Below are 26082 nucleotides of genomic sequence, written 5' to 3' on the forward strand. Positions count from 1 at the left end.
TTCACACCTTCTCTTTCCCTTTAAACTCCATCCTTCTCTTATTTATTTTCCTGTCGTTTAACTTGCTGATGGCTCTGTCGGTCTGTCTCCTGTTGACGGCGGTGTCTTCCTGGAGCGCCTCATGCTCATTGTGTCGATAATGGAGTCTTGAGTGACAGATTTGAATCCAGCCCTCCCCTAATGATATTTGCTCTCCCCCCGGTGTGTTGCCCGCTATCAAAATGTCACAGGCAGATTTACAAGAGCTGAGCTTCCAAACAAAGCTTATTTTAGTCCGGGGATCCCAGGGAGGGCCTGATATCCATATACAGTATACTACAAATCAATGGCAGAATATTTACGACTGTCACCTGCAGCCTAACGATTGCAAATGGCTCACAAACACACAAACAAATAAATTAGCTCTTAACTAAAATAACTCACTGTGTGTCCGCATTTGCATGTGCGTGTGTGTGTGCGTGCATGACTGCGCATGCGTGTGCGAGTGTGTGGGTGTGTGCATGTGATAGGAGAGTAAATAGAGAACATAGCCTACCTCATCTTCTGTCCTCTTCCTCTGTCATTCTCTTTTAAGGCTTAGAACATGAGCTCTGGACGACCAACTGCCTAGACTCCCTTTCCCTCTCTTTCTCTCTCTCCCTCTCCTTCTCTCCCTTTCTTTCTCTCTCTTTCTCCCTCTCGTTCTCTCGCTCCATCTCCTTCCCTCCCTCTCTTTCTCCCTCTTCAATTTCCTCTCCCTTTCCTCACTTTCTCCCTCTCTTTCTCTCTATCCCTCTCCTTCTCTCCCTCTCTTTCTCGCTCTCCCATTCCCTCTCCATTTCCCTCTCTCTCTGTCTTTCTCTATACATCTCACTCCATCCCTCTGTCTCTCTTTTACCATGCCAGAAAGATTTAGTGTGATATTGCTCATCATCATACTCAAAAAAACATGACATGGCTTTGGGGCACAATTACCCAAGTTAACAACTATTACTAAAGCTTCGTCACAGTCCTCTCCCCAAGGGTTACACCATAGATCCTGTACGGCTATGCAAGCCCTTTGTGTAATATGCTTCTGATATCCCTGATTCCATATGTATCCAAAGGCTATGCACGTCTACTCATACATACTGAAATGAAATGTGCATCTTCCTGCACTAGGAATGGAATAGAGATCTTCCTGGCTTCATCCATATGTACCAAAATAAAATACATCTTCCATTTGTATCCAGCGGCAATGTACCTCTGTCTCTAATTCCATACAACCCCAGGGAGCTGGATGGTCATGTGGGAATGATATGGGATGGGCCGCACAGTAGTGGTGTAAGTGTGTGTGGAGGGAGTGGAAGCACAAACACACACACACCGAGCTCTGGTGACATTAGTAGAATAGGGGTGTATATGTGGTGCCAGCTCTGGCCCTGGCAGAGCTTCATGGTGAATGTGGCTGATTACACTGTGTGTGTGTGTGTGTGTGTGTGTGTGTGTGTGTGTGTGTGTGTGTGTGTGTGTGTGTGTGTGTGTGTGTGTGTGTGTGTGTGTGTGTGTGTGTGTGTGTGTGTGTGTGTGTGTGTGTGTGTGTGTGTGTGTGTGTGTGTGTGTGCTTTCCCAAAACACAAATACTGAACGCAGTAGATGACAGAAAACTGAAAATATGCATCAGGAGCGTATGCAAATTGCCTTCAATTTAGTTTTTGACTCTGTACACCACATGGCTGTGCAGATAACATTGAATGAATGATCCAGTGACACTATCAGTCTGCCCACGTCCCTCTCCCTCCATCCCTCTTTCCATCCCTCCACATCTACTTCTTTACTTACACCCATCTGCAACCATCACTCCACTACCCCCTATATCCACATGATCCAATCATCCCACAGAGGAATACTCAGCCTCAGTATCCTGAGACAACTGCCAATAATCCAGAGAGGGTCTGAGGAAAGTTAGGGAGATAGAGAGGGAGGGAAAGATAAGAGGGACAAGCACACTGTCTGAGCAGTGACAGAGGCTATCACTGTCAAACACTCCACACTGACCCAGCCCATCCATCAACACTGTCCTCCACAGAGATACAGAGAGGGGCACGGAGGGAAGGGGGGAGAGGAGAGAAGGGGAGAGGAGAGGAGAGGAGAGGAGAGGAGAGGAGAGGAGAGGAGAGGAGAGGAGAGGAGAAGAGAAGAGAAGAGAGGAGAGGAGAGGAGAGGAGAGGAGAGGAGAGGAGAGGAGAGGAGAGGAGAGGAGAGGAGGGGAGGGGAGGGGAGGAGAGCAGGGGAGAGGAGGAGAGGAGACACTAAATCTGTAATGATTTAACAAACACACAAAGGCAATGTCCAATATGCCAGACATAGGCATCGGACCCAAACTACAGAACATGCCCAGTAGGCCTACATCCACAGTGTACAGTCCACACTCTCAGCTGCAGCTAGCGTCGTCTAAAACAAAACAAACATGTTGGACTAAATGGAACGGAACGTTTGAGGTCACAGACAAACATGCTTCACTTCACAAGAACTCTTCTATAGAAGCTGACTATGGCAGACTGGACAGTCAGCACTTCTGAACCAGATGTTGTCACTCTTCTGTTGTAGAGACAAATGCAGTATGTAGTAAACATATTAACTACTGGAAGACAAATGCAGTATGTAGTAAACATATTAACTACTGGAAGACAAATGCAGTATGTAGTAATATTAACTAATGGAAGACAAATGCAGTATGTAGTAAACATATTAACTACTGGAAGACAAATGCAGTATGTAGTAATATTAACTAATGGAAGACAAATGCAGTATGTAGTAAACATATTAACTACTGGAAGACATATGCAGTGTGTAGTAAACATATTAACTACTGGAAGACAAATGCAGTATGTAGTAAACATATTAACTACTGGAAGACAAATGCAGTATGTAGTAAACATATTAACTACTGGAAGACAAACGCAGTATGTAGTAATATTAACTAATGGAAGACAAATGCAGTATGTAGTAAACATATTAACTAATGGAAGACAAACGCAGTATGTAGTAATATTAACTAATGGAAGACAAATGCAGTATGTAGTAATATTAACTACTGGAAGACAAATGCAGTATGTAGTAATATTAACTAATGGAAGACAAATGCAGTATGTAGTAAACATATTAACTACTGGAAGACAAATGCAGTATGTAGTAAACATATTAACTACTGGAAGACAAATGCAGTGTGTAGTAAACATATTAAATAATGGAAGACAAACGCAGTATGTAGTAAACATATTAACTAATGGAAGACAAATGCAGTATGTAGTAAACATATTAACTACTGGAAGACAAATGCAGTATGTAGTAAACATATTAACTAATGGAAGACAAATACAGTATGTAGTAAACATATTAACTAATGGAAGACAAATGCAGTATGTAGTAAACATATTAAATAATGGAAGACAAACGCAGTATGTAGTAAACATATTAACTAATGGAAGACAAACGCAGTATGTAGTAAACATATTAACTAGTGGAAGATAAACGCAGTATGTAGTAAACATATGAACTAATGGAAGACAAATGCAGTATGTAGTAAACATATTAACTAATGGAAGACAAATGCAGTACGTAGTAATATTAACTAATGGAAGACAAATGCAGTATGTAGAAAACATATTAACTACTGGAAGACAAACGCAGTATGTAGTAAACATATTAACTACTGGAAGACAAATGCAGTGTGTAGTAATATTAACTAATGGAAGACAAATGCAGTGTGTAGTAATATTAACTAATGGAAGACAAATGCAGTATGTAGTAAACATATTAACTACTGGAAGACAAACGCAGTATGTAGTAATATTAACTAATGGAAGACAAACGCAGTATGTAGTAAACATATTAACTAATGGAAGACAAATGCAGTATGTAGTAAACATATTAACTAATGGAAGACAAATGCAGTATGTAGTAAACATATTAACTAATGGAAGACAAACGCAGTATGTAGTAATATTAACTAATGGAAGACAAATGCAGTATATAGTAAACATATTAAATAATGGAAGACAAACGCAGTATGTAGTAAACATATTAACTAATGGAAGACAAACGCAGCATGTAGTAAACATATTAACTAATGGAAGACAAACGCAGTATGTAGTAAACATATTAACTAATGGAAGACAAATGCAGTATGTAGTAATATTAACTAATGGAAGACAAATGCAGTATGTAGTAATATTAACTAATGGAAGACAAATGCAGTATGTAGAAAACATATTAACTAATGGAAGACAAATGCAGTATGTAGTAAACATATTAACTAATGGAAGACAAATGCAGTATGTAGTAAACATATTAACTACTGGAAGACAAACGCAGTATGTAGTAATATTAACTAATGGAAGACAAACGCAGTATGTAGTAATATTAACTAATGGAAGACAAATGCAGTATGTAGTAATATTAACTACTGGAAGACAAATGCAGTATGTAGTAATATTAAATAATGGAAGACAAATGCAGTATGTAGTAATATTAACTAATGGAAGACAAATGCAGTATGTAGTAAACATATTAACTACTGGAAGACAAATGCAGTATGTAGTAAACATATTAACTACTGGAAGACAAATGCAGTGTGTAGTAAACATATGAACTAATGGAAGACAAATGCAGTATGTAGTAAACATATTAACTACTGGAAGACAAACGCAGTATGTAGTAATATTAACTAATGGAAGACAAATGCAGTATGTAGTAAACATATTAACTAATGGAAGACAAACGCAGTATGTAGTAATATTAACTAATGGAAGACAAATGCAGTATGTAGTAATATTAACTACTGGAAGACAAATGCAGTATGTAGTAATATTAACTAATGGAAGACAAATGCTGTATGTAGTAATATTAACTAATGGAAGACAAATGCAGTATGTAGTAAACATATTAACTACTGGAAGACAAATGCAGTATGTAGTAAACATATTAACTACTGGAAGACAAATGCAGTGTGTAGTAATATTAACTAATGGAAGACAAATGCAGTATGTATTAAACATATTAACTACTGGAAGACAAATGCAGTATGTAGTAAACATATTAACTAATGGAAGACAAATGCAGTATGTAGTAAACATATTAACTAATGGAAGACACATGCAGTATGTAGTAAACATATTAAATAATGGAAGACAAATGCAGTATGTAGTAATATTAACTACTGGAAGACAAATGCAGTATGTAGTAATATTAACTACTGGAAGACAAATGCAGTATGTAGTAATATTAACTAATGGAAGACAAATGCAGTATGTAGTAAACATATTAACTACTGGAAGACAAATGCAGTATGTAGTAAACATATTAACTACTGGAAGACAAATGCAGTGTGTAGTAAACATATTAAATAATGGAAGACAAACGCAGTATGTAGTAAACATATTAACTAATGGAAGACAAATGCAGTATGTAGTAAACATATTAACTACTGGAAGACAAATGCAGTATGTAGTAAACATATTAACTAATGGAAGACAAATACAGTATGTAGTAAACATATTAACTAATGGAAGACAAATGCAGTATGTAGTAAACATATTAAATAATGGAAGACAAACGCAGTATGTAGTAAACATATTAACTAATGGAAGACAAACGCAGTATGTAGTAAACATATTAACTAGTGGAAGATAAACGCAGTATGTAGTAAACATATGAACTAATGGAAGACAAATGCAGTATGTAGTAAACATATTAACTAATGGAAGACAAATGCAGTACGTAGTAATATTAACTAATGGAAGACAAATGCAGTATGTAGAAAACATATTAACTACTGGAAGACAAACGCAGTATGTAGTAAACATATTAACTACTGGAAGACAAATGCAGTGTGTAGTAATATTAACTAATGGAAGACAAATGCAGTGTGTAGTAATATTAACTAATGGAAGACAAATGCAGTATGTAGTAAACATATTAACTACTGGAAGACAAACGCAGTATGTAGTAATATTAACTAATGGAAGACAAACGCAGTATGTAGTAAACATATTAACTAATGGAAGACAAATGCAGTATGTAGTAAACATATTAACTAATGGAAGACAAATGCAGTATGTAGTAAACATATTAACTAATGGAAGACAAACGCAGTATGTAGTAATATTAACTAATGGAAGACAAATGCAGTATATAGTAAACATATTAAATAATGGAAGACAAACGCAGTATGTAGTAAACATATTAACTAATGGAAGACAAACGCAGCATGTAGTAAACATATTAACTAATGGAAGACAAACGCAGTATGTAGTAAACATATTAACTAATGGAAGACAAATGCAGTATGTAGTAATATTAACTAATGGAAGACAAATGCAGTATGTAGTAATATTAACTAATGGAAGACAAATGCAGTATGTAGAAAACATATTAACTAATGGAAGACAAATGCAGTATGTAGTAAACATATTAACTAATGGAAGACAAATGCAGTATGTAGTAAACATATTAACTACTGGAAGACAAACGCAGTATGTAGTAATATTAACTAATGGAAGACAAACGCAGTATGTAGTAATATTAACTAATGGAAGACAAATGCAGTATGTAGTAATATTAACTACTGGAAGACAAATGCAGTATGTAGTAATATTAAATAATGGAAGACAAATGCAGTATGTAGTAATATTAACTAATGGAAGACAAATGCAGTATGTAGTAAACATATTAACTACTGGAAGACAAATGCAGTATGTAGTAAACATATTAACTACTGGAAGACAAATGCAGTGTGTAGTAAACATATGAACTAATGGAAGACAAATGCAGTATGTAGTAAACATATTAACTACTGGAAGACAAACGCAGTATGTAGTAATATTAACTAATGGAAGACAAATGCAGTATGTAGTAAACATATTAACTAATGGAAGACAAACGCAGTATGTAGTAATATTAACTAATGGAAGACAAATGCAGTATGTAGTAATATTAACTACTGGAAGACAAATGCAGTATGTAGTAATATTAACTAATGGAAGACAAATGCTGTATGTAGTAATATTAACTAATGGAAGACAAATGCAGTATGTAGTAAACATATTAACTACTGGAAGACAAATGCAGTATGTAGTAAACATATTAACTACTGGAAGACAAATGCAGTGTGTAGTAATATTAACTAATGGAAGACAAACGCAGTATGTATTAAACATATTAACTACTGGAAGACAAATGCAGTATGTAGTAAACATATTAACTACTGGAAGACAAATGCAGTATGTAGTAAACATATTAACTAATGGAAGACACATGCAGTATGTAGTAAACATATTAAATAATGGAAGACAAACGCAGTATGTAGTAAACATATTAACTAATGGAAGATAAACGCAGTATGTAGTAAACATATGAACTAATGGAAGACAAATGCAGTATGTAGTAAACATATTAACTAATGGAAGACAAATGCAGTATTTAGTAATATTAACTAATGGAAGACAAATGCAGTATGTAGTAAACATATTAACTAATGGAAGACAAACGCAGTATGTAGTAATATTAACTAATGGAAGACAAACGCAGTATGTTGTAAACATATTAACTAATGGAAGACAAATGCAGTATGTAGTAAACATATTAACTACTGGAAGACAAATGCAGTATGTAGTAAACATATTAACTACTGGAAGACAAACGCAGTATGTAGTAAACATATTAACTAGTTGAAGACAAACGCAGTATGTAGTAATATTAACTAATGGAAGACAAATGCAGTATGTAGTAATATTAACTACTGGAAGACAAATGCAGTATGTAGTAATATTAACTAATGGAAGACAAATGCAGTATGTAGTAAACATATTAACTACTGGAAGACAAATGCAGTATGTAGTAAACATATTAACTAATGGAAGACAAACGCAGTATGTAGTAAACATATTAACTAATGGAAGACAAACGCAGTATGTAGTAATATTAACTAATGGAAGACAAATGCAGTATGTAGTAATATTAACTACTGGAAGACAAATGCAGTATGTAGTAATATTAACTAATGGAAGACAAATGCAGTATGTAGTAAACATATTAACTACTGGAAGACAAATGCAGTATGTAGTAAACATATTAACTACTGGAAGACAAATGCAGTGTGTAGTAAACATATTAAATAATGGAAGACAAACGCAGTATGTAGTAAACATATTAACTAATGGAAGACAAATGCAGTATGTAGTAAACATATTAACTACTGGAAGACAAATGCAGTATGTAGTAAACATATTAACTAATGGAAGACAAATACAGTATGTAGTAAACATATTAACTAATGGAAGACAAATGCAGTATGTAGTAAACATATTAAATAATGGAAGACAAACGCAGTATGTAGTAAACATATTAACTAATGGAAGACAAACGCAGTATGTAGTAAACATATTAACTAGTGGAAGATAAACGCAGTATGTAGTAAACATATGAACTAATGGAAGACAAATGCAGTATGTAGTAAACATATTAACTAATGGAAGACAAATGCAGTACGTAGTAATATTAACTAATGGAAGACAAATGCAGTATGTAGAAAACATATTAACTACTGGAAGACAAACGCAGTATGTAGTAAACATATTAACTACTGGAAGACAAATGCAGTGTGTAGTAATATTAACTAATGGAAGACAAATGCAGTGTGTAGTAATATTAACTAATGGAAGACAAATGCAGTATGTAGTAAACATATTAACTACTGGAAGACAAACGCAGTATGTAGTAATATTAACTAATGGAAGACAAACGCAGTATGTAGTAAACATATTAACTAATGGAAGACAAATGCAGTATGTAGTAAACATATTAACTAATGGAAGACAAATGCAGTATGTAGTAAACATATTAACTAATGGAAGACAAACGCAGTATGTAGTAATATTAACTAATGGAAGACAAATGCAGTATATAGTAAACATATTAAATAATGGAAGACAAACGCAGTATGTAGTAAACATATTAACTAATGGAAGACAAACGCAGCATGTAGTAAACATATTAACTAATGGAAGACAAACGCAGTATGTAGTAAACATATTAACTAATGGAAGACAAATGCAGTATGTAGTAATATTAACTAATGGAAGACAAATGCAGTATGTAGTAATATTAACTAATGGAAGACAAATGCAGTATGTAGAAAACATATTAACTAATGGAAGACAAATGCAGTATGTAGTAAACATATTAACTAATGGAAGACAAATGCAGTATGTAGTAAACATATTAACTACTGGAAGACAAACGCAGTATGTAGTAATATTAACTAATGGAAGACAAACGCAGTATGTAGTAATATTAACTAATGGAAGACAAATGCAGTATGTAGTAATATTAACTACTGGAAGACAAATGCAGTATGTAGTAATATTAACTAATGGAAGACAAATGCAGTATGTAGTAATATTAACTAATGGAAGACAAATGCAGTATGTAGTAAACATATTAACTACTGGAAGACAAATGCAGTATGTAGTAAACATATTAACTACTGGAAGACAAATGCAGTGTGTAGTAAACATATGAACTAATGGAAGACAAATGCAGTATGTAGTAAACATATTAACTACTGGAAGACAAACGCAGTATGTAGTAATATTAACTAATGGAAGACAAATGCAGTATGTAGTAAACATATTAACTAATGGAAGACAAACGCAGTATGTAGTAATATTAACTAATGGAAGACAAATGCAGTATGTAGTAATATTAACTACTGGAAGACAAATGCAGTATGTAGTAATATTAACTAATGGAAGACAAATGCTGTATGTAGTAATATTAACTAATGGAAGACAAATGCAGTATGTAGTAAACATATTAACTACTGGAAGACAAATGCAGTATGTAGTAAACATATTAACTACTGGAAGACAAATGCAGTGTGTAGTAATATTAACTAATGGAAGACAAATGCAGTATGTATTAAACATATTAACTACTGGAAGACAAATGCAGTATGTAGTAAACATATTAACTAATGGAAGACAAATGCAGTATGTAGTAAACATATTAACTAATGGAAGACACATGCAGTATGTAGTAAACATATTAAATAATGGAAGACAAACGCAGTATGTAGTAAACATATTAACTAATGGAAGATAAACGCAGTATGTAGTAAACATATGAACTAATGGAAGACAAATGCAGTATGTAGTAAACATATTAACTAATGGAAGACAAATGCAGTATTTAGTAATATTAACTAATGGAAGACAAATGCAGTATGTAGTAAACATATTAACTAATGGAAGACAAACGCAGTATGTAGTAATATTAACTAATGGAAGACAAACGCAGTATGTTGTAAACATATTAACTAATGGAAGACAAATGCAGTATGTAGTAAACATATTAACTACTGGAAGACAAATGCAGTATGTAGTAAACATATTAACTACTGGAAGACAAACGCAGTATGTAGTAAACATATTAACTAGTTGAAGACAAATGCAGTATGTAGTAAACGTATTAACTACTGGAAGACAAATGCAGTATGTAGTAAACATATTAACTACTGGAAGACAAATGCAGTATGTAGTAAACATATTAACTACTGGAAGACAAATGCAGTATGTAGTAAACATATTAACTAATGGAAGACAAACGCAGTATGTAGTAATATTAACTAATGGAAGACAAATGCAGTATGTAGTAAACATATTAACTACTGGAAGACAAATGCAGTATGTAGTAAACATATTAAATAATGGAAGACAAACGCAGTATGTAGTAAACATATTAACTAATGGAAGACAAATGCAGTATGTAGTAAACCTATTAACTACTGGAAGACAAATGCAGTATGTAGTAAACATATTAACTACTGGAAGACAAATGCAGTATGTAGTAAACATATTAACTACTGGAAGACAAATGCAGTATGTAGTAAACATATTAACTAATGGAAGACAAAATCAAGTATGTAGTAAACATATTAACTAATGGAAGACAAATGCAGTATGTAGTAATATTAACTAATGGAAGACAAATGCAGTATGTAGTAAACATATTAACTAATGGAAGACAAACGCAGTATGTAGTAATATTAACTAATGGAAGACAAATGCAGTATGTAGTAAACATATTAAATAATGGAAGACAAACGCAGTATGTAGTAAACATATTAACTAATGGAAGACAAACGCAGTATGTAGTAAACATATTAACTAATGGAAGACAAATGCAGTATGTAGTAAACATATTAACTAATGGAAGACAAATGCAGTATGTAGTAATATTAACTAATGGAAGACAAATGCAGTATGTAGTAAACATATTAACTAATGGAAGACAAATGCAGTATGTAGTAAACATATTAAATAATGGAAGACAAACGCAGTATGTAGTAAACATATTAACTAATAGAAGACAAACACAGTATGTAGTAAACATATTAACTAATGGAAGACAAACGCAGTATGTAGTAAACATATTAACTAATGGAAGACAAATGCAGTATGTAGTAAACATATTAACTACTGGAAGACAAATGCAGTATGTAGTAAACATTTTAACTACTGGAAGACAAATGCAGTGTGTAGTAATATTAACTAATGGAAGACAAATGCAGTATGTAGTAATATTAATTAATGGAAGACAAACGCAGTATGTAGTAAACATATTAACTAATGGAAGACAAATGCAGTATGTAGTAATATTAACTAATGGAAGACAAACGCAGTATGTAGTAAACATATTAACTAATGGAAGACAAATGCAGTATGTAGTAAACATATTAACTAATGGAAGACAAACGCAGTATGTAGTAAACATATTAACTACTGGAAGACAAATGCAGTATGTAGTAAACATATTAACTACTGGAAGATAAACGCAGTATGTAGTAAACATATTAACTACTGGAAGACAAATGCAGTATGTAGTAAACATATTAACTACTGGAAGACAAATGCAGTATGTAGTAAACATATTAACTACTGGAAGACAAATGCAGTATGTAGTAAACATATTAACTAATGGAAGACAAACGCAGTATGTAGTAATATTAACTAATGGAAGACAAATGCAGTATGTAGTAAACATATTAACTACTGGAAGACAAATGCAGTATGTAGTAAACATATTAAATAATGGAAGACAAACGCAGTATGTAGTAAACATATTAGCTAATGGAAGACAAATGCAGTATGTAGTAAACCTATTAACTACTGGAAGACAAATGCAGTATGTAGTAAACATATTAACTACTGGAAGACAAATGCAGTATGTAGTAAACATATTAACTACTGGAAGACAAACGCAGTATGTAGTAATATTAACTAATGGAAGACAAATGCAGTATGTAGTAAACATATTAACTAATGGAAGACAAACGCAGTATGTAGTAATATTAACTAATGGAAGACAAATGCAGTATGTAGTAATATTAACTACTGGAAGACAAATGCAGTATGTAGTAATATTAACTAATGGAAGACAAATGCAGTATGTAGTAAACATATTAACTACTGGAAGACAAATGCAGTATGTAGTAAACATATTAAATAATGGAAGACAAACGCAGTATGTAGTAAACATATTAACTAATGGAAGACAAACGCAGTATGTAGTAAACATATTAACTAATGGAAGACAAATGCAGTATGTAGTAAACATATTAACTAATGGAAGACAAACGCAGTATGTAGTAATATTAACTAATGGAAGACAAATGCAGTATATAGTAAACATATTAAATAATGGAAGACAAACGCAGTATGTAGTAAACATATTAACTAATGGAAGACAAATGCAGTATGTAGTAAACATATTAACTACTGGAAGACAAATGCAGTATGTAGTAAACATTTTAACTACTGGAAGACAAATGCAGTGTGTAGTAATATTAACTAATGGAAGACAAATGCAGTATATAGTAAACATATTAAATAATGGAAGACAAACGCAGTATGTAGTAAACATATTAACAAATGGAAGACAAACGCAGCATGTAGTAAACATATTAACTAATGGAAGACAAACGCAGTATGTAGTAAACATATTAACTAATGGAAGACAAATGCAGTATGTAGTAATATTAAGTAATGGAAGACAAATGCAGTATGTAGTAATATTAACTAATGGAAGACAAATGCAGTATGTAGAAAACATATTAACTAATGGAAGACAAATGCAGTATGTAGTAAACATATTAACTAATGGAAGACAAATGCAGTATGTAGTAAACATATTAACTACTGGAAGACAAACGCAGTATGTAGTAATATTAACTAATGGAAGACAAACGCAGTATGTAGTAATATTAATTAATGGAAGACAAACGCAGTATGTAGTAAACATATTAACTAATGGAAGACAAATGCAGTATGTAGTAATATTAACTAATGGAAGACAAACGCAGTATGTAGTAAACATATTAACTAATGGAAGACAAATGCAGTATGTAGTAAACATATTAACTAATGGAAGACAAACGCAGTATGTAGTAAACATATTAACTACTGGAAGACAAATGCAGTATGTAGTAAACATATTAACTACTGGAAGATAAACGCAGTATGTAGTAAACATATTAACTACTGGAAGACAAATGCAGTATGTAGTAAACATATTAACTACTGGAAGACAAATGCAGTATGTAGTAAACATATTAACTACTGGAAGACAAATGCAGTATGTAGTAAACATATTAACTAATGGAAGACAAACGCAGTATGTAGTAATATTAACTAATGGAAGACAAATGCAGTATGTAGTAAACATATTAACTACTGGAAGACAAATGCAGTATGTAGTAAACATATTAAATAATGGAAGACAAACGCAGTATGTAGTAAACATATTAGCTAATGGAAGACAAATGCAGTATGTAGTAAACCTATTAACTACTGGAAGACAAATGCAGTATGTAGTAAACATATTAACTACTGGAAGACAAATGCAGTATGTAGTAAACATATTAACTACTGGAAGACAAACGCAGTATGTAGTAATATTAACTAATGGAAGACAAATGCAGTATGTAGTAAACATATTAACTAATGGAAGACAAACGCAGTATGTAGTAATATTAACTAATGGAAGACAAATGCAGTATGTAGTAATATTAACTACTGGAAGACAAATGCAGTATGTAGTAATATTAACTAATGGAAGACAAATGCAGTATGTAGTAAACATATTAACTACTGGAAGACAAATGCAGTATGTAGTAAACATATTAAATAATGGAAGACAAACGCAGTATGTAGTAAACATATTAACTAATGGAAGACAAACGCAGTATGTAGTAAACATATTAACTAATGGAAGACAAATGCAGTATGTAGTAAACATATTAACTAATGGAAGACAAACGCAGTATGTAGTAATATTAACTAATGGAAGACAAATGCAGTATATAGTAAACATATTAAATAATGGAAGACAAACGCAGTATGTAGTAAACATATTAACTAATGGAAGACAAACGCAGCATGTAGTAAACATATTAACTAATGGAAGACAAACGCAGTATGTAGTAAACATATTAACTAATGGAAGACAAATGCAGTATGTAGTAATATTAACTAATGGAAGACAAATGCAGTATGTAGTAATATTAACTAATGGAAGACAAATGCAGTATGTAGTAAACATATTAACTAATGGAAGACAAATGCAGTATGTAGTAAACCTATTAACTACTGGAAGACAAATGCAGTATGTAGTAAACATATTAACTACTGGAAGACAAATGCAGTATGTAGTAAACATATTAACTACTGGAAGACAAATGCAGTATGTAGTAAACATATTAACTAATGGAAGACAAAATCAAGTATGTAGTAAACATATTAACTAATGGAAGACAAATGCAGTATGTAGTAATATTAACTAATGGAAGACAAATGCAGTATGTAGTAAACCTATTAACTACTGGAAGACAAATGCAGTATGTAGTAAACATATTAACTACTGGAAGACAAATGCAGTATGTAGTAAACATATTAACTACTGGAAGACAAATGCAGTATGTAGTAAACATATTAACTAATGGAAGACAAAATCAAGTATGTAGTAAACATATTAACTAATGGAAGACAAATGCAGTATGTAGTAATATTAACTAATGGAAGACAAATGCAGTATGTAGTAAACATATTAACTAATGGAAGACAAACGCAGTATGTAGTAATATTAACTAATGGAAGACAAATGCAGTATGTAGTAAACATATTAAATAATGGAAGACAAACGCAGTATGTAGTAAACATATTAACTAATGGAAGACAAACGCAGTATGTAGTAAACATATTAACTAATGGAAGACAAATGCAGTATGTAGTAAACATATTAACTAATGGAAGACAAATGCAGTATGTAGTAATATTAACTAATGGAAGACAAATGCAGTATGTAGTAAACATATTAACTAATGGAAGACAAACGCAGTATGTAGTAATATTAACTAATGGAAGACAAATGCAGTATGTAGTAAACATATTAAATAATGGAAGACAAACGCAGTATGTAGTAAACATATTAACTAATAAAAGACAAACACAGTATGTAGTAAACATATTAACTAATGGAAGACAAACGCAGTATGTAGTAAACATATTAACTAATGGAAGACAAATGCAGTATGTAGTAAACATATTAACTAATGGAAGACAAATGCAGTATGTAGTAAACATATTAACTACTGGAAGACAAATGCAGTGTGCAGTAATAATAACTAATGGAAGACAAATGCAGTATGTAGTAATATTAATTAATGGAAGACAAACGCAGTATGTAGTAAACATATTAACTAATGGAAGACAAATGCAGTATGTAGTAATATTAACTAATGGAAGACAAACGCAGTATGTAGTAAACATATTAACTAATGGAAGACAAATGCAGTATGTAGTAAACATATTAACTAATGGAAGACAAACGCAGTATGTAGTAAACATATTAACTACTGGAAGACAAATGCAGTATGTAGTAAACATATTAACTACTGGAAGATAAACGCAGTATATAGTAAACATATTAACTACTGGAATACAAATGCAGTATGTAGTAAACATATTAACTACTGGAAGACAAATGCAGTATGTAGTAAACACATTAACTACTGGAAGACAAATGCAGTATGTAGTAAACATATTAACTAATGGAAGACAAACGCAGTATGTAGTAATATTAACTAATGGAAGACAAATGCAGTATGTAGTAAACATATTAACTACTGGAAGACAAATGCAGTATGTAGTAAACATATTAAATAATGGAAGACAAACGCAGTATGTAGTAAACATATTAGCTAATGGAAGACAAATGCAGTATGTAGTAAACCTATTAACTACTGGAAGACAAATGCAGTATGTAGTAAACATATTAACTACTGGAAGACAAATGCAGTATGTAGTAAACATATTAACTAATGGAAGACAAACGCAGTATGTAGTAATATTAACTAATGGAAGACAAATGCAGTATGTAGTAAACATATTAACTAATGGAAGACAAACGCAGTATGTAGTAATATTAACTAATGGAAGACAAATGCAGTATGTAGTAATATTAACTACTGGAAGACAAATGCAGTATGTAGTAATATTAACTAATGGAAGACAAATGCAGTATGTAGTAAACATATTAACTACTGGAAGACAAATGCAGTATGTAGTAAACATATTAAATAATGGAAGACAAACGCAGTATGTAGTAAACATATTAACTAATGGAAGACAAACGCAGTATGTAGTAAACATATTAACTAATGGAAGACAAATGCAGTATGTAGTAAACATATTAACTAATGGAAGACAAACGCAGTATGTAGTAATATTAACTAATGGAAGACAAATGCAGTATATAGTAAACATATTAAATAATGGAAGACAAACGCAGTATGTAGTAAACATATTAACTAATGGAAGACAAACGCAGCATGTAGTAAACATATTAACTAATGGAAGACAAACGCAGTATGTAGTAAACATATTAACTAATGGAAGACAAATGCAGTATGTAGTAATATTAACTAATGGAAGACAAATGCAGTATGTAGTAATATTAACTAATGGAAGACAAATGCAGTATGTAGAAAACATATTAACTAATGGAAGACAAATGCAGTATGTAGTAAACATATTAACTAATGGAAGACAAATGCAGTATGTAGTAAACATATTAACTACTGGAAGACAAACGCAGTATGTAGTAATATTAACTAATGGAAGACAAATGCAGTATGTAGTAAACATATTAACTAATGGAAGACAAATGCAGTATGTAGTAAACATATTAACTACTGGAAGACAAACGCAGTATGTAGTAAACATATTAACTACTGGAAGACAAATGCAGTGTGTAGTAATATTAACTAATGGAAGACAAATGCAGTGTGTAGTAATATTAACTAATGGAAGACAAACGCAGTATGTAGTAAACATATTAACTAATGGAAGACAAATGCAGTATGTAGTAAACATATTAACTAATGGAAGACAAACGCAGTATGTAGTAAACATATTAACTACTGGAAGATAAACGCAGTATGTAGTAAACATATTAACTACTGGAAGACAAATGCAGTATGTAGTAAACATATTAACTACTGGAAGACAAATGCAGTATGTAGTAAACATTGTAACTACTGGAAGACAAATGCAGTATGTAGTAAACATATTAACTAATGGAAGACAAACGCAGTATGTAGTAATATTAACTAATGGAAGACAAATGCAGTATGTAGTAAACATATTAACTACTGGAAGACAAATGCAGTATGTAGTAAACATATTAAATAATGGAAGACAAACGCAGTATGTAGTAAACATATTAGCTAATGGAAGACAAATGCAGTATGTAGTAAACCTATTAACTACTGGAAGACAAATGCAGTATGTAGTAAACATATTAACTACTGGAAGACAAATGCAGTATGTAGTAAACATATTAACTACTGGAAGACAAATGCAGTATGTAGTAAACATATTAACTACTGGAAGACAAATGCAGTATGTAGTAAACATATTAACTAATGGAAGACAAATGCAGTATGTAGTAAACATATTAACTAATGGAAGACAAATGCAGTATGTAGTAATATTAACTAATGGAAGACAAATGCAGTATGTAGTAAACATATTAACTAATGGAAGACAAACGCAGTATGTAGTAAACCTATTAACTAATGGAAGACAAATGCAGTATGTAGTAAACATATTAAATAATGGAAGACAAACGCAGTATGTAGTAAACATATTAACTAATGGAAGACAAACGCAGTATGTAGTAAACATATTAACTAATGGAAGACAAATGCAGTATGTAGTAAACATATTAACTAATGGAAGACAAATGCAGTATGTAGTAATATTAACTAATGGAAGACAAATGCAGTATGTAGTAAACAGATTAACTAATTGAAGACAAACGCAGTATGTAGTAATATTAACTAATGGAAGACAAATGCAGTATATAGTAAACATATTAAATAATGGAAGACAAACGCAGTATGTAGTAAACATATTAACTGATGGAAGACAAACGCAGTATGTAGTAAACATATTAACTAATGGAAGACAAACGCAGTATGTAGTAAACATATTAACTAATGGAAGACAAATGCAGTATGTAGTAATATTAACTAATGGAAGACAAATGCAGTATGTAGTAATATTAACTAATGGAAGACAAATGCAGTATGTAGAAAACATATTAACTAATGGAAGACAAATGCAGTATGTAGTAAACATATTAACTAATGGAAGACAAATGCAGTATGTAGTAAACATATTAACTACTGGAAGACAAACGCAGTATGTAGTAATATTAACTAATGGAAGACAAATGCAGCATGTAGTAATATTAACTAATGGAAGACAAATGCAGTGTGTAGTAATATTAACTAATGGAAGACAAATGCAGTATGTAGTAAACATATTAACTACTGGAAGACAAACGCAGTATGTAGTAATATTAACTAATGGAAGACAAATGCAGTATGTAGTAAACATATTAACTAATGGAAGACAAATGCAGTATGTTGTAAACATATTAACTACTGGAAGACAAATGCAGTGTGTAGTAATTTTAACTAATGGAAGACAAATGCAGTGTGTAGTAATATTAACTAATGGAAGACAAATGCAGTATGTAGTAAACATATTAACTACTGGAAGATAAACGCAGTATGTAGTAAACATATTAACTACTGGAAGACAAATGACTAACAGATGTACTCTGGATCCGATATGGCCGTTTGGTTGGGACTGCTTTTTATGCCTTTTTTTATGATAATGACAATCCTTCCGCAGCTGAGCGCTAGCTAACATCTGTTCGGAAACTCTAGAATAGGAGAGTGGGGATGGGAGATGCATGGGTCTATGATTATAGGGAGATTACTGCAGGACTTTCAATGTTGCCTGCATAAACTTGCATAAACACATGTAGAAGGAAAAGAAAAACCCGGCTGTGATTATCCAACAGTGCATACTCTAGATTATACAGACCAGACGCAACAGTAGCAGCTAAGCATCTGATTTTTCTAAGCACAGCATATTTACACAGCATGTTACCCATCTCGTAGAACAGTCGCCTGTAAAACCATGCAGAGCAGCGCCTTACGTATTGACAACATTAACCTTACGTATTGACAACATTAAATTAACAAACAGATTCCCACTATGGGGATCTATAAAGTACTGTGTCCATTGAAACTGATACTGTATATTTTGTCAGGATAGAATATAGAAGATCTACAGAGAATACGGTCAAAGGGGCACTGACAGCCACACACACACACACACACACACACACACACACACACACACACACACACACACACACACACACACACACACACACACACACACACACACACACACATACATACATATATATTAAATCAGTGCATTTGGAAAGTATTCAGACGCCTTGACTTTTTCCACATTTTGTTACGTTACAGCCTCATTCTAAAATGTATTAAATAAAGGTTTCCCCTCATCGCTCTACACACATTACCCCATAATGACAAAGCGAAAAAATTTTTTTTTTTTTTTTGCCAAAGTTTTACAAGTAAAACATGGAAATACCTTATTTACATCAGTATTCAGACATGGAGCATCATAACATACTATGTCACACGATCAGACATTTATGCTAATTCAATTTGTATCTTTATCAACTCTTTGTTTCCCCCTAAAATCTTATTTTTTTTATTTCCTTTTGAGTGGGTACTGTAATTCAGCTTTCAGCTGTGAATGTGTACAAGCTCAAATAAACCTTACTACATCCTTATCTTCTCTTTTCTGTTGCAACATGTGGAATTAAGTGTGATTCTGAGTGCTACCACTCAGTGTTAGAATTCCAATATGGACAAGATTAAAACCCCAGCAGCCTATAATAACACTCACTTTTAGGGTTAAAAAATTCCTGGAACTTTCAAAAAATTCTGTTTCCTAGAGATCCTGGTCGGAGGACTTCGGACTTCCTGGTTATTCCCTCCTCATACCGGGAAACCTCCATCTGGGATTTCTGAAGAAAAAAACCAGAGGATTTAATGACGGTTCCAGGAATTTTGCAACCATACTCACTTTCAACCATCCGCTATAGGAAAGTGAGGTAGACTCCATGTCAACTTCCAAAAAGATAAACAGATTATTTGATCCTATGTACAGCAGCTTTCAGCATTTTGACATTTTTCTAATGATACAGCTTTCAGCATTTGAATGATACCATGTTGCTCAGGCAACCAATTAGAGTGGAGAATAGAGGTAACTCTGATAAGTTCCTGTGTTGGCGCTAGGCTAACTAGCTCATAGAGGAATCAGAGGGGATTGAATGGAGACTCACTGAGATGTGGTCTCTGATACAGATGATTATCTATGGGACTCGAGATCAAAGCACAACCATGCCTTGTTCTCATCAGGGTGTATACAGACAGAGTGGGGATAAATCATTGGTTCCAATTGCCTGTCTTTTATTATTGGGTTTTCTAAGCACATTTACACAGCATGATACCCATTTCGTAGAACAGTCGCCTGTAAAACCATGCAGAGCAGCGCCTTACGTATTGACAACATTAAATTAACAAACAGATTCCCACTATGGGGATCGATAAAGTACTGTGTCCATTGAAACTGAAACTGTATATTTTGTCAGGATAGAATATAGAAGATCTACAGAGAATAAGGTCAAAGACAATGCATGTGGCTGTCAGTGCCCCTCACTAATGTAGAGTGTATGATGCCCAAATGACACGCAACATACAAAAACAGCACCCAACCTCCAGGACAGCCCTATCAAGAAATAGCATATTCTGTATATATTATAAATATCAATATTAAGACATAGAACTTCATAACATACTATGTCACACAATCAGACATGTATGCTAATTCAATTTTTATCTATATCAACTCTTTATTTCCCCCTAAAATCTTATTTTTCTTTCCTTTTGTCTCTATACTGTAATTCAGCTGTCAGCTGTGAATGTGTACAAGCTCAAATAAACCATGTGGGGAAAACCAGGGAATTTATTGAAAGTTACAGGAATTTTGCAACCCTACTCACTTTCAAGTCCACTATCAAATGAATCCTCCACTAACAAATGAATTCTCTGCTATATGAAAGTGAAGTACACTAGATGCCAACTTCCAAAAATATAAACAGATTCTTTGATCCTATGTACAGCAGCTTTCAGCATTTTGACATTTTTCTAATGATACAGCTTTCAGCATTTGAATGATTTGAATGATACCATGTTGCTCAGGCAACCAATTAGAGTGGAGAATAGAGGTAACTCTGATAAGTTCCTGTGTTGACGCTAGGCTAACTAGCTCATAGAGGAATCAGAGGGGATTGAATGGAGACTCACTGAGATGTGGTCTCTGATACAGATGATTATCTATGGGACTCGAGATCAAAGCACAACCATGCCTTGTTCTCATCAGGGTGTATACAGACAGAGTGGGGAGAAATCATTGGTTCCAATTGCCTGTCTTTTATTATTGGGGTTTTCAAACAAAATGAAAGCTAGTAAGAATAATTCATATTTATTTTTCAGAAAAAAACAACAACCAATATGAACAAACAGAATTGCAATTTGTAAACAGAAATTAAAATTGAAATGTACCTCTAATGTAGACACAGTAGCCACATATCCTGTGTAACCACAATTTGTGAAAAAGTTGCATTCAAAATGTATCTTAAACAGTCCACATCAACATAAAGCTAAAATACAGATAGCTGAATGTAAAAAACCTATCCAGTAGAAGTGACATTCTGGGCTGTTCTCTACCCCAACAGAAGGTCACAACCTCTGAAAGAAAACTGTGGAGGAAGCAGAAAGACAGCCATCTGTGATTTCTATGCCAGAGCATCTGTGTACAGTATGTGTGTGTGTGTGTGTGTGTGTGTGTGTGTGTGTGTGTGTGTGTGTGAGAGAGAGAGAGAGAGAGAGAGAGGGAGCATGCATGTGTCTGTCTCTGTGTCATTTCTCTCCTTCAAACCCTGTACTCCTGCCTACATGCCTGCTGGCTGTTGCAACAAGGCTACAACTTTAACCTTGATTTTATTTTACATTACAATGACTCACACTCACAGCAACCCCTAACAGATGCACAAACTTGTTGTCAGTAGTCTAAAACTTAGTCTGAAAAAGGTTTTCTAACAAAGCATCACATTGTATTGGAGGGATATAATGATGCATGGCTCAAGTGTACATTCTGTCTTAGGGACTCATTACATATGCACATTCAGCATGGGTACACACACACACAAACACACACACACACACGCACACACACACACACACACACACACACACACACACACACACACACACACACACACACACACACACACACACACACACACACACACACACACACACACACACACACACACACACATATATAAGAGGTGTGAGGGTGTTTCTCTCTACCTCATTCCCTTCTCACCCCCATTAAACACCAAGTAAAAAACATAGCAGGCAAAATAACTCCTACTAATTCAATACCATGTCTTACAGCCATGCAGTTCAGAGCCTGTTTGATCAGCTGTAGCAGAACATGAAAGAGAAAGTGAGATCCACTCCATTAAAAAACAAAAACATTCCTTGGCATACAGTTTATAACAACGCTACTTCTCTTTTCCTCTGAGCTCATAATGCTTCAATATATAGAATGATTTGCTCCAAAACACACTACAAGCCCAGTGATGTGCCAACTGAAGACTCTATCCTTGCGTGATGGAGAGCTAGCGTCAGAGACGGGTAAATGTTTAATGAGAAAGCCTTACGACTGCTTCACACAACAGGCTCAAACATGAAAACACAAACAATCATGTATGTTTCAAATGATGGATATCATCACTCTGTGTGATGTTGTGTTGACAGTCAGAGTTAGTGAGCCTCGTTTTAATTAGTTTTATTTTCACCTTTATTTAACCAGGTTGGCCAGTTGAGAACAAGTTCTCATTTACAACTGCGACCTGGCCAAGATAAAGCAAAGCAGTGCGACAAAAACAACAACACAGAGTTACACATAAACAAACGTACAGTCAATAACACAAAATAAAATACAAATAAAAGGATCTATGTAGTGTGTGCAAATGTAGAAGAGTAGGGAGGAAGGCAATAAATAGGCCATAGAGGCAAAAATAGTTACAATTTAGCATTAATACTGGAGTGATACATGTGCAGATGATGATCAGTCTGGTCAGTCGTTGGACTTTGTGGACGTGTGGACTTTGTAACTGTTGCCTGGCCTCGCCCTGAGTTCCCCTCCCTGGCCCTGCGTCCTCACGATGCATGTTGGCTAGGCCTCATCACCCAGCAACCCTAGCCCCTATTGTAGACACTAATTAGGCGAGCCAATGGACAGGCATGATCTGGGCAGTTACCTCCAAGATTAAAACGCTCGCGGCGATGGAACTCTCCACTGTCCTGTCACTAAACCATTACCACCAGCATTAAAGAGGAGGGAGATTTGTGTTTCTCTCTAGGGTGTCTATCTCTGTGTGTGTGTGTGTGTGTATGTGTGTGTGTGTGTGTGTGTGTATGTGTGTGTGTGTGTGTGTGTGTGTGTGTGTGTGTGTGTGTGTGTGTGTGTGTGTGTGTGTGTGTGTGTGTGTGTGTGTGTGTCAGACAAAGAGAGCAGAATGGGTATGCCTGTCTCCATCAAAAACACTCTCTCTACGGGCCCTCGCTATCTCGCTTGCCTTTAATCCACCTTTTATCTCTCTCTTTCTCTTTCTTCCCCTCATGTCTCTCCTCTATTTCAATCCATATGTCTCTGTTTCTTCTTCCCTCTCTTGTCTCTATCCCACCGTGTGTTTTCCATTTCAGGTTGCGTGTGGTGGCACTGAGGTTGAGACACACCATGTTTGTGTAAGGCTAAGGGGTGATGGAGGGAGGAGGAGAGGAAAAGAGAGGGAGGAGAAGAGAGTGACAAGAGGAGAAGGGAAGGGAGAGGTTGGGACCATAGTATTTGCAGATGCGGCTTGGATACGAGATACAAAAACAAAGGAGGACTTCTAGGTTAAAAGACATGCATGGTTGCTTCTCAAAGGGCCTGTGTGCTGTGCTTGCTCGGCCCGGTCTGTCCGTGACTCAAAGATTGCCTGCCTGCCAGTCAGGAGGCTCCTGTGGAGGCTAGGCCTATTTATAATCCCTGTGTCTTCTAAAAGACTCATAGTAGACTAATATCAGTGGCTGCAGGGTCTGTGTGGCCAGTCCTACTCTTACAGGCCTTTGACCAGACACTATCTGATATCCCTGAAGTCCTTGAAAGTGGTGTGGTAGTCCCAAAATAATGTAGAGAATGGTGAATGGTGAGGCAAGGATATGCATCAAGATGTGTCATTACAAGACTACTAGCCCACAGATTTAATCCATGTTGTTACAACTGAAAAATAATAGGAACGTGTATGAAATATGAACGCTTTGTTCAACAGGGCCTTTCATGCATCGTGGATCTTCTCCTGTTGAAGTATCTCACACCTTTACTGCTATTTAAAACACGGGAGGAACAGGGGTAGGCTACACGCGTCTTTACACAGACACAACTCACTCCGTTTCACCGAGGAGATCCCGTAAAAACCCCACCCGGTGCTCGGGAATAATTTCTGGCGCTGCAATGCTCCGCTAGTCCCGATTTCCCCGCGGAGTGGATTGAGTGTCTGTAGACTCCCCCCTACGGTAAGAAGACGGAACTTCCTGTTTAACTCGTATCCATAACCCCCAAATCCATGCGCAAATATTTTCAGGTTCCCAGTCTCAATCACTTTAACCTATGATCTGATCTATTTTATGTCACACAAACACACACGCACGCACACACATATACACACACACACACATATATACACACACACACACACACACACACACACACACACACACACACACACACACACACACACACACACACACACACACACACACACACACACACACACACACACACTCACACACACACACACACACACACACACACACACACACACACACACACACACACACACACACACACACACACACACACACTTCAATTGCCTTTCTCGCTCTGTTCTTAAAGAGACATCCTTTCAGTAAAGCACGGAGCGCATTGAACCGAATAGGCTCCTGCAAATAGTCTTCTCCCCGTCTCTGTCTTTTCGATCACTCTGCTGTTAACGCTTCATTTAGCCTTACACAAGGGGAGGGAGACTTGGTTCGGAGACATTTAGCGTTCACGTGAGTCAAGGGGGTGGAAATAGGGGGCAGTTTCACCAGAAGCGGTTAGGTGAAAATATTAAAATCATCCTACGTATTTCCCTATAGGGGAGCATATTGTTGTATTATTTATACCGGCCATTAGTGCTATTTAGGACTAGGGGAAACACTGTATTGATACAGAAGCTTCAGTTGCACATCACACGCTCGCCCCAAAGTGTTCAGTGACTACTGATCCGCAAAGCAGAGAGAGCATGACTGCGTTACCAACATGTAGAATCACAATGTATCACATTTTGACTGCAAGCCACGTCGCTATAAGTTATGGCCACATAAACCAACACAAGCTGAATAACAATAACGGAAAACATGAGCAAGTTATTTTATTCTGCATACAGGGA

General features: G+C 34.6%; 1 protein-coding gene across 1 annotated transcript in view; it reads right to left on the reverse strand.

Moving 5' to 3' along the window:
- Positions 1 to 20443, reverse strand: part of LOC139423686 (adhesion G protein-coupled receptor B1-like) — a 99828-nt gene extending 79385 nt beyond the window's left edge. Inside the window, exon 1 of the mRNA XM_071175298.1 lies at positions 20379 to 20443. The gene's annotated coding sequence lies outside the window, so the exon portion shown is untranslated. The remainder of the gene's footprint in view (positions 1 to 20378) is intronic.
- Positions 20444 to 26082: the final 5639 nt, after the last annotated feature.

Source organism: Oncorhynchus clarkii, chromosome 2 (genome assembly GCF_045791955.1).
Source record: "Oncorhynchus clarkii lewisi isolate Uvic-CL-2024 chromosome 2, UVic_Ocla_1.0, whole genome shotgun sequence".
NCBI classification, from domain to species: Eukaryota; Metazoa; Chordata; class Actinopteri; order Salmoniformes; family Salmonidae; genus Oncorhynchus; species Oncorhynchus clarkii.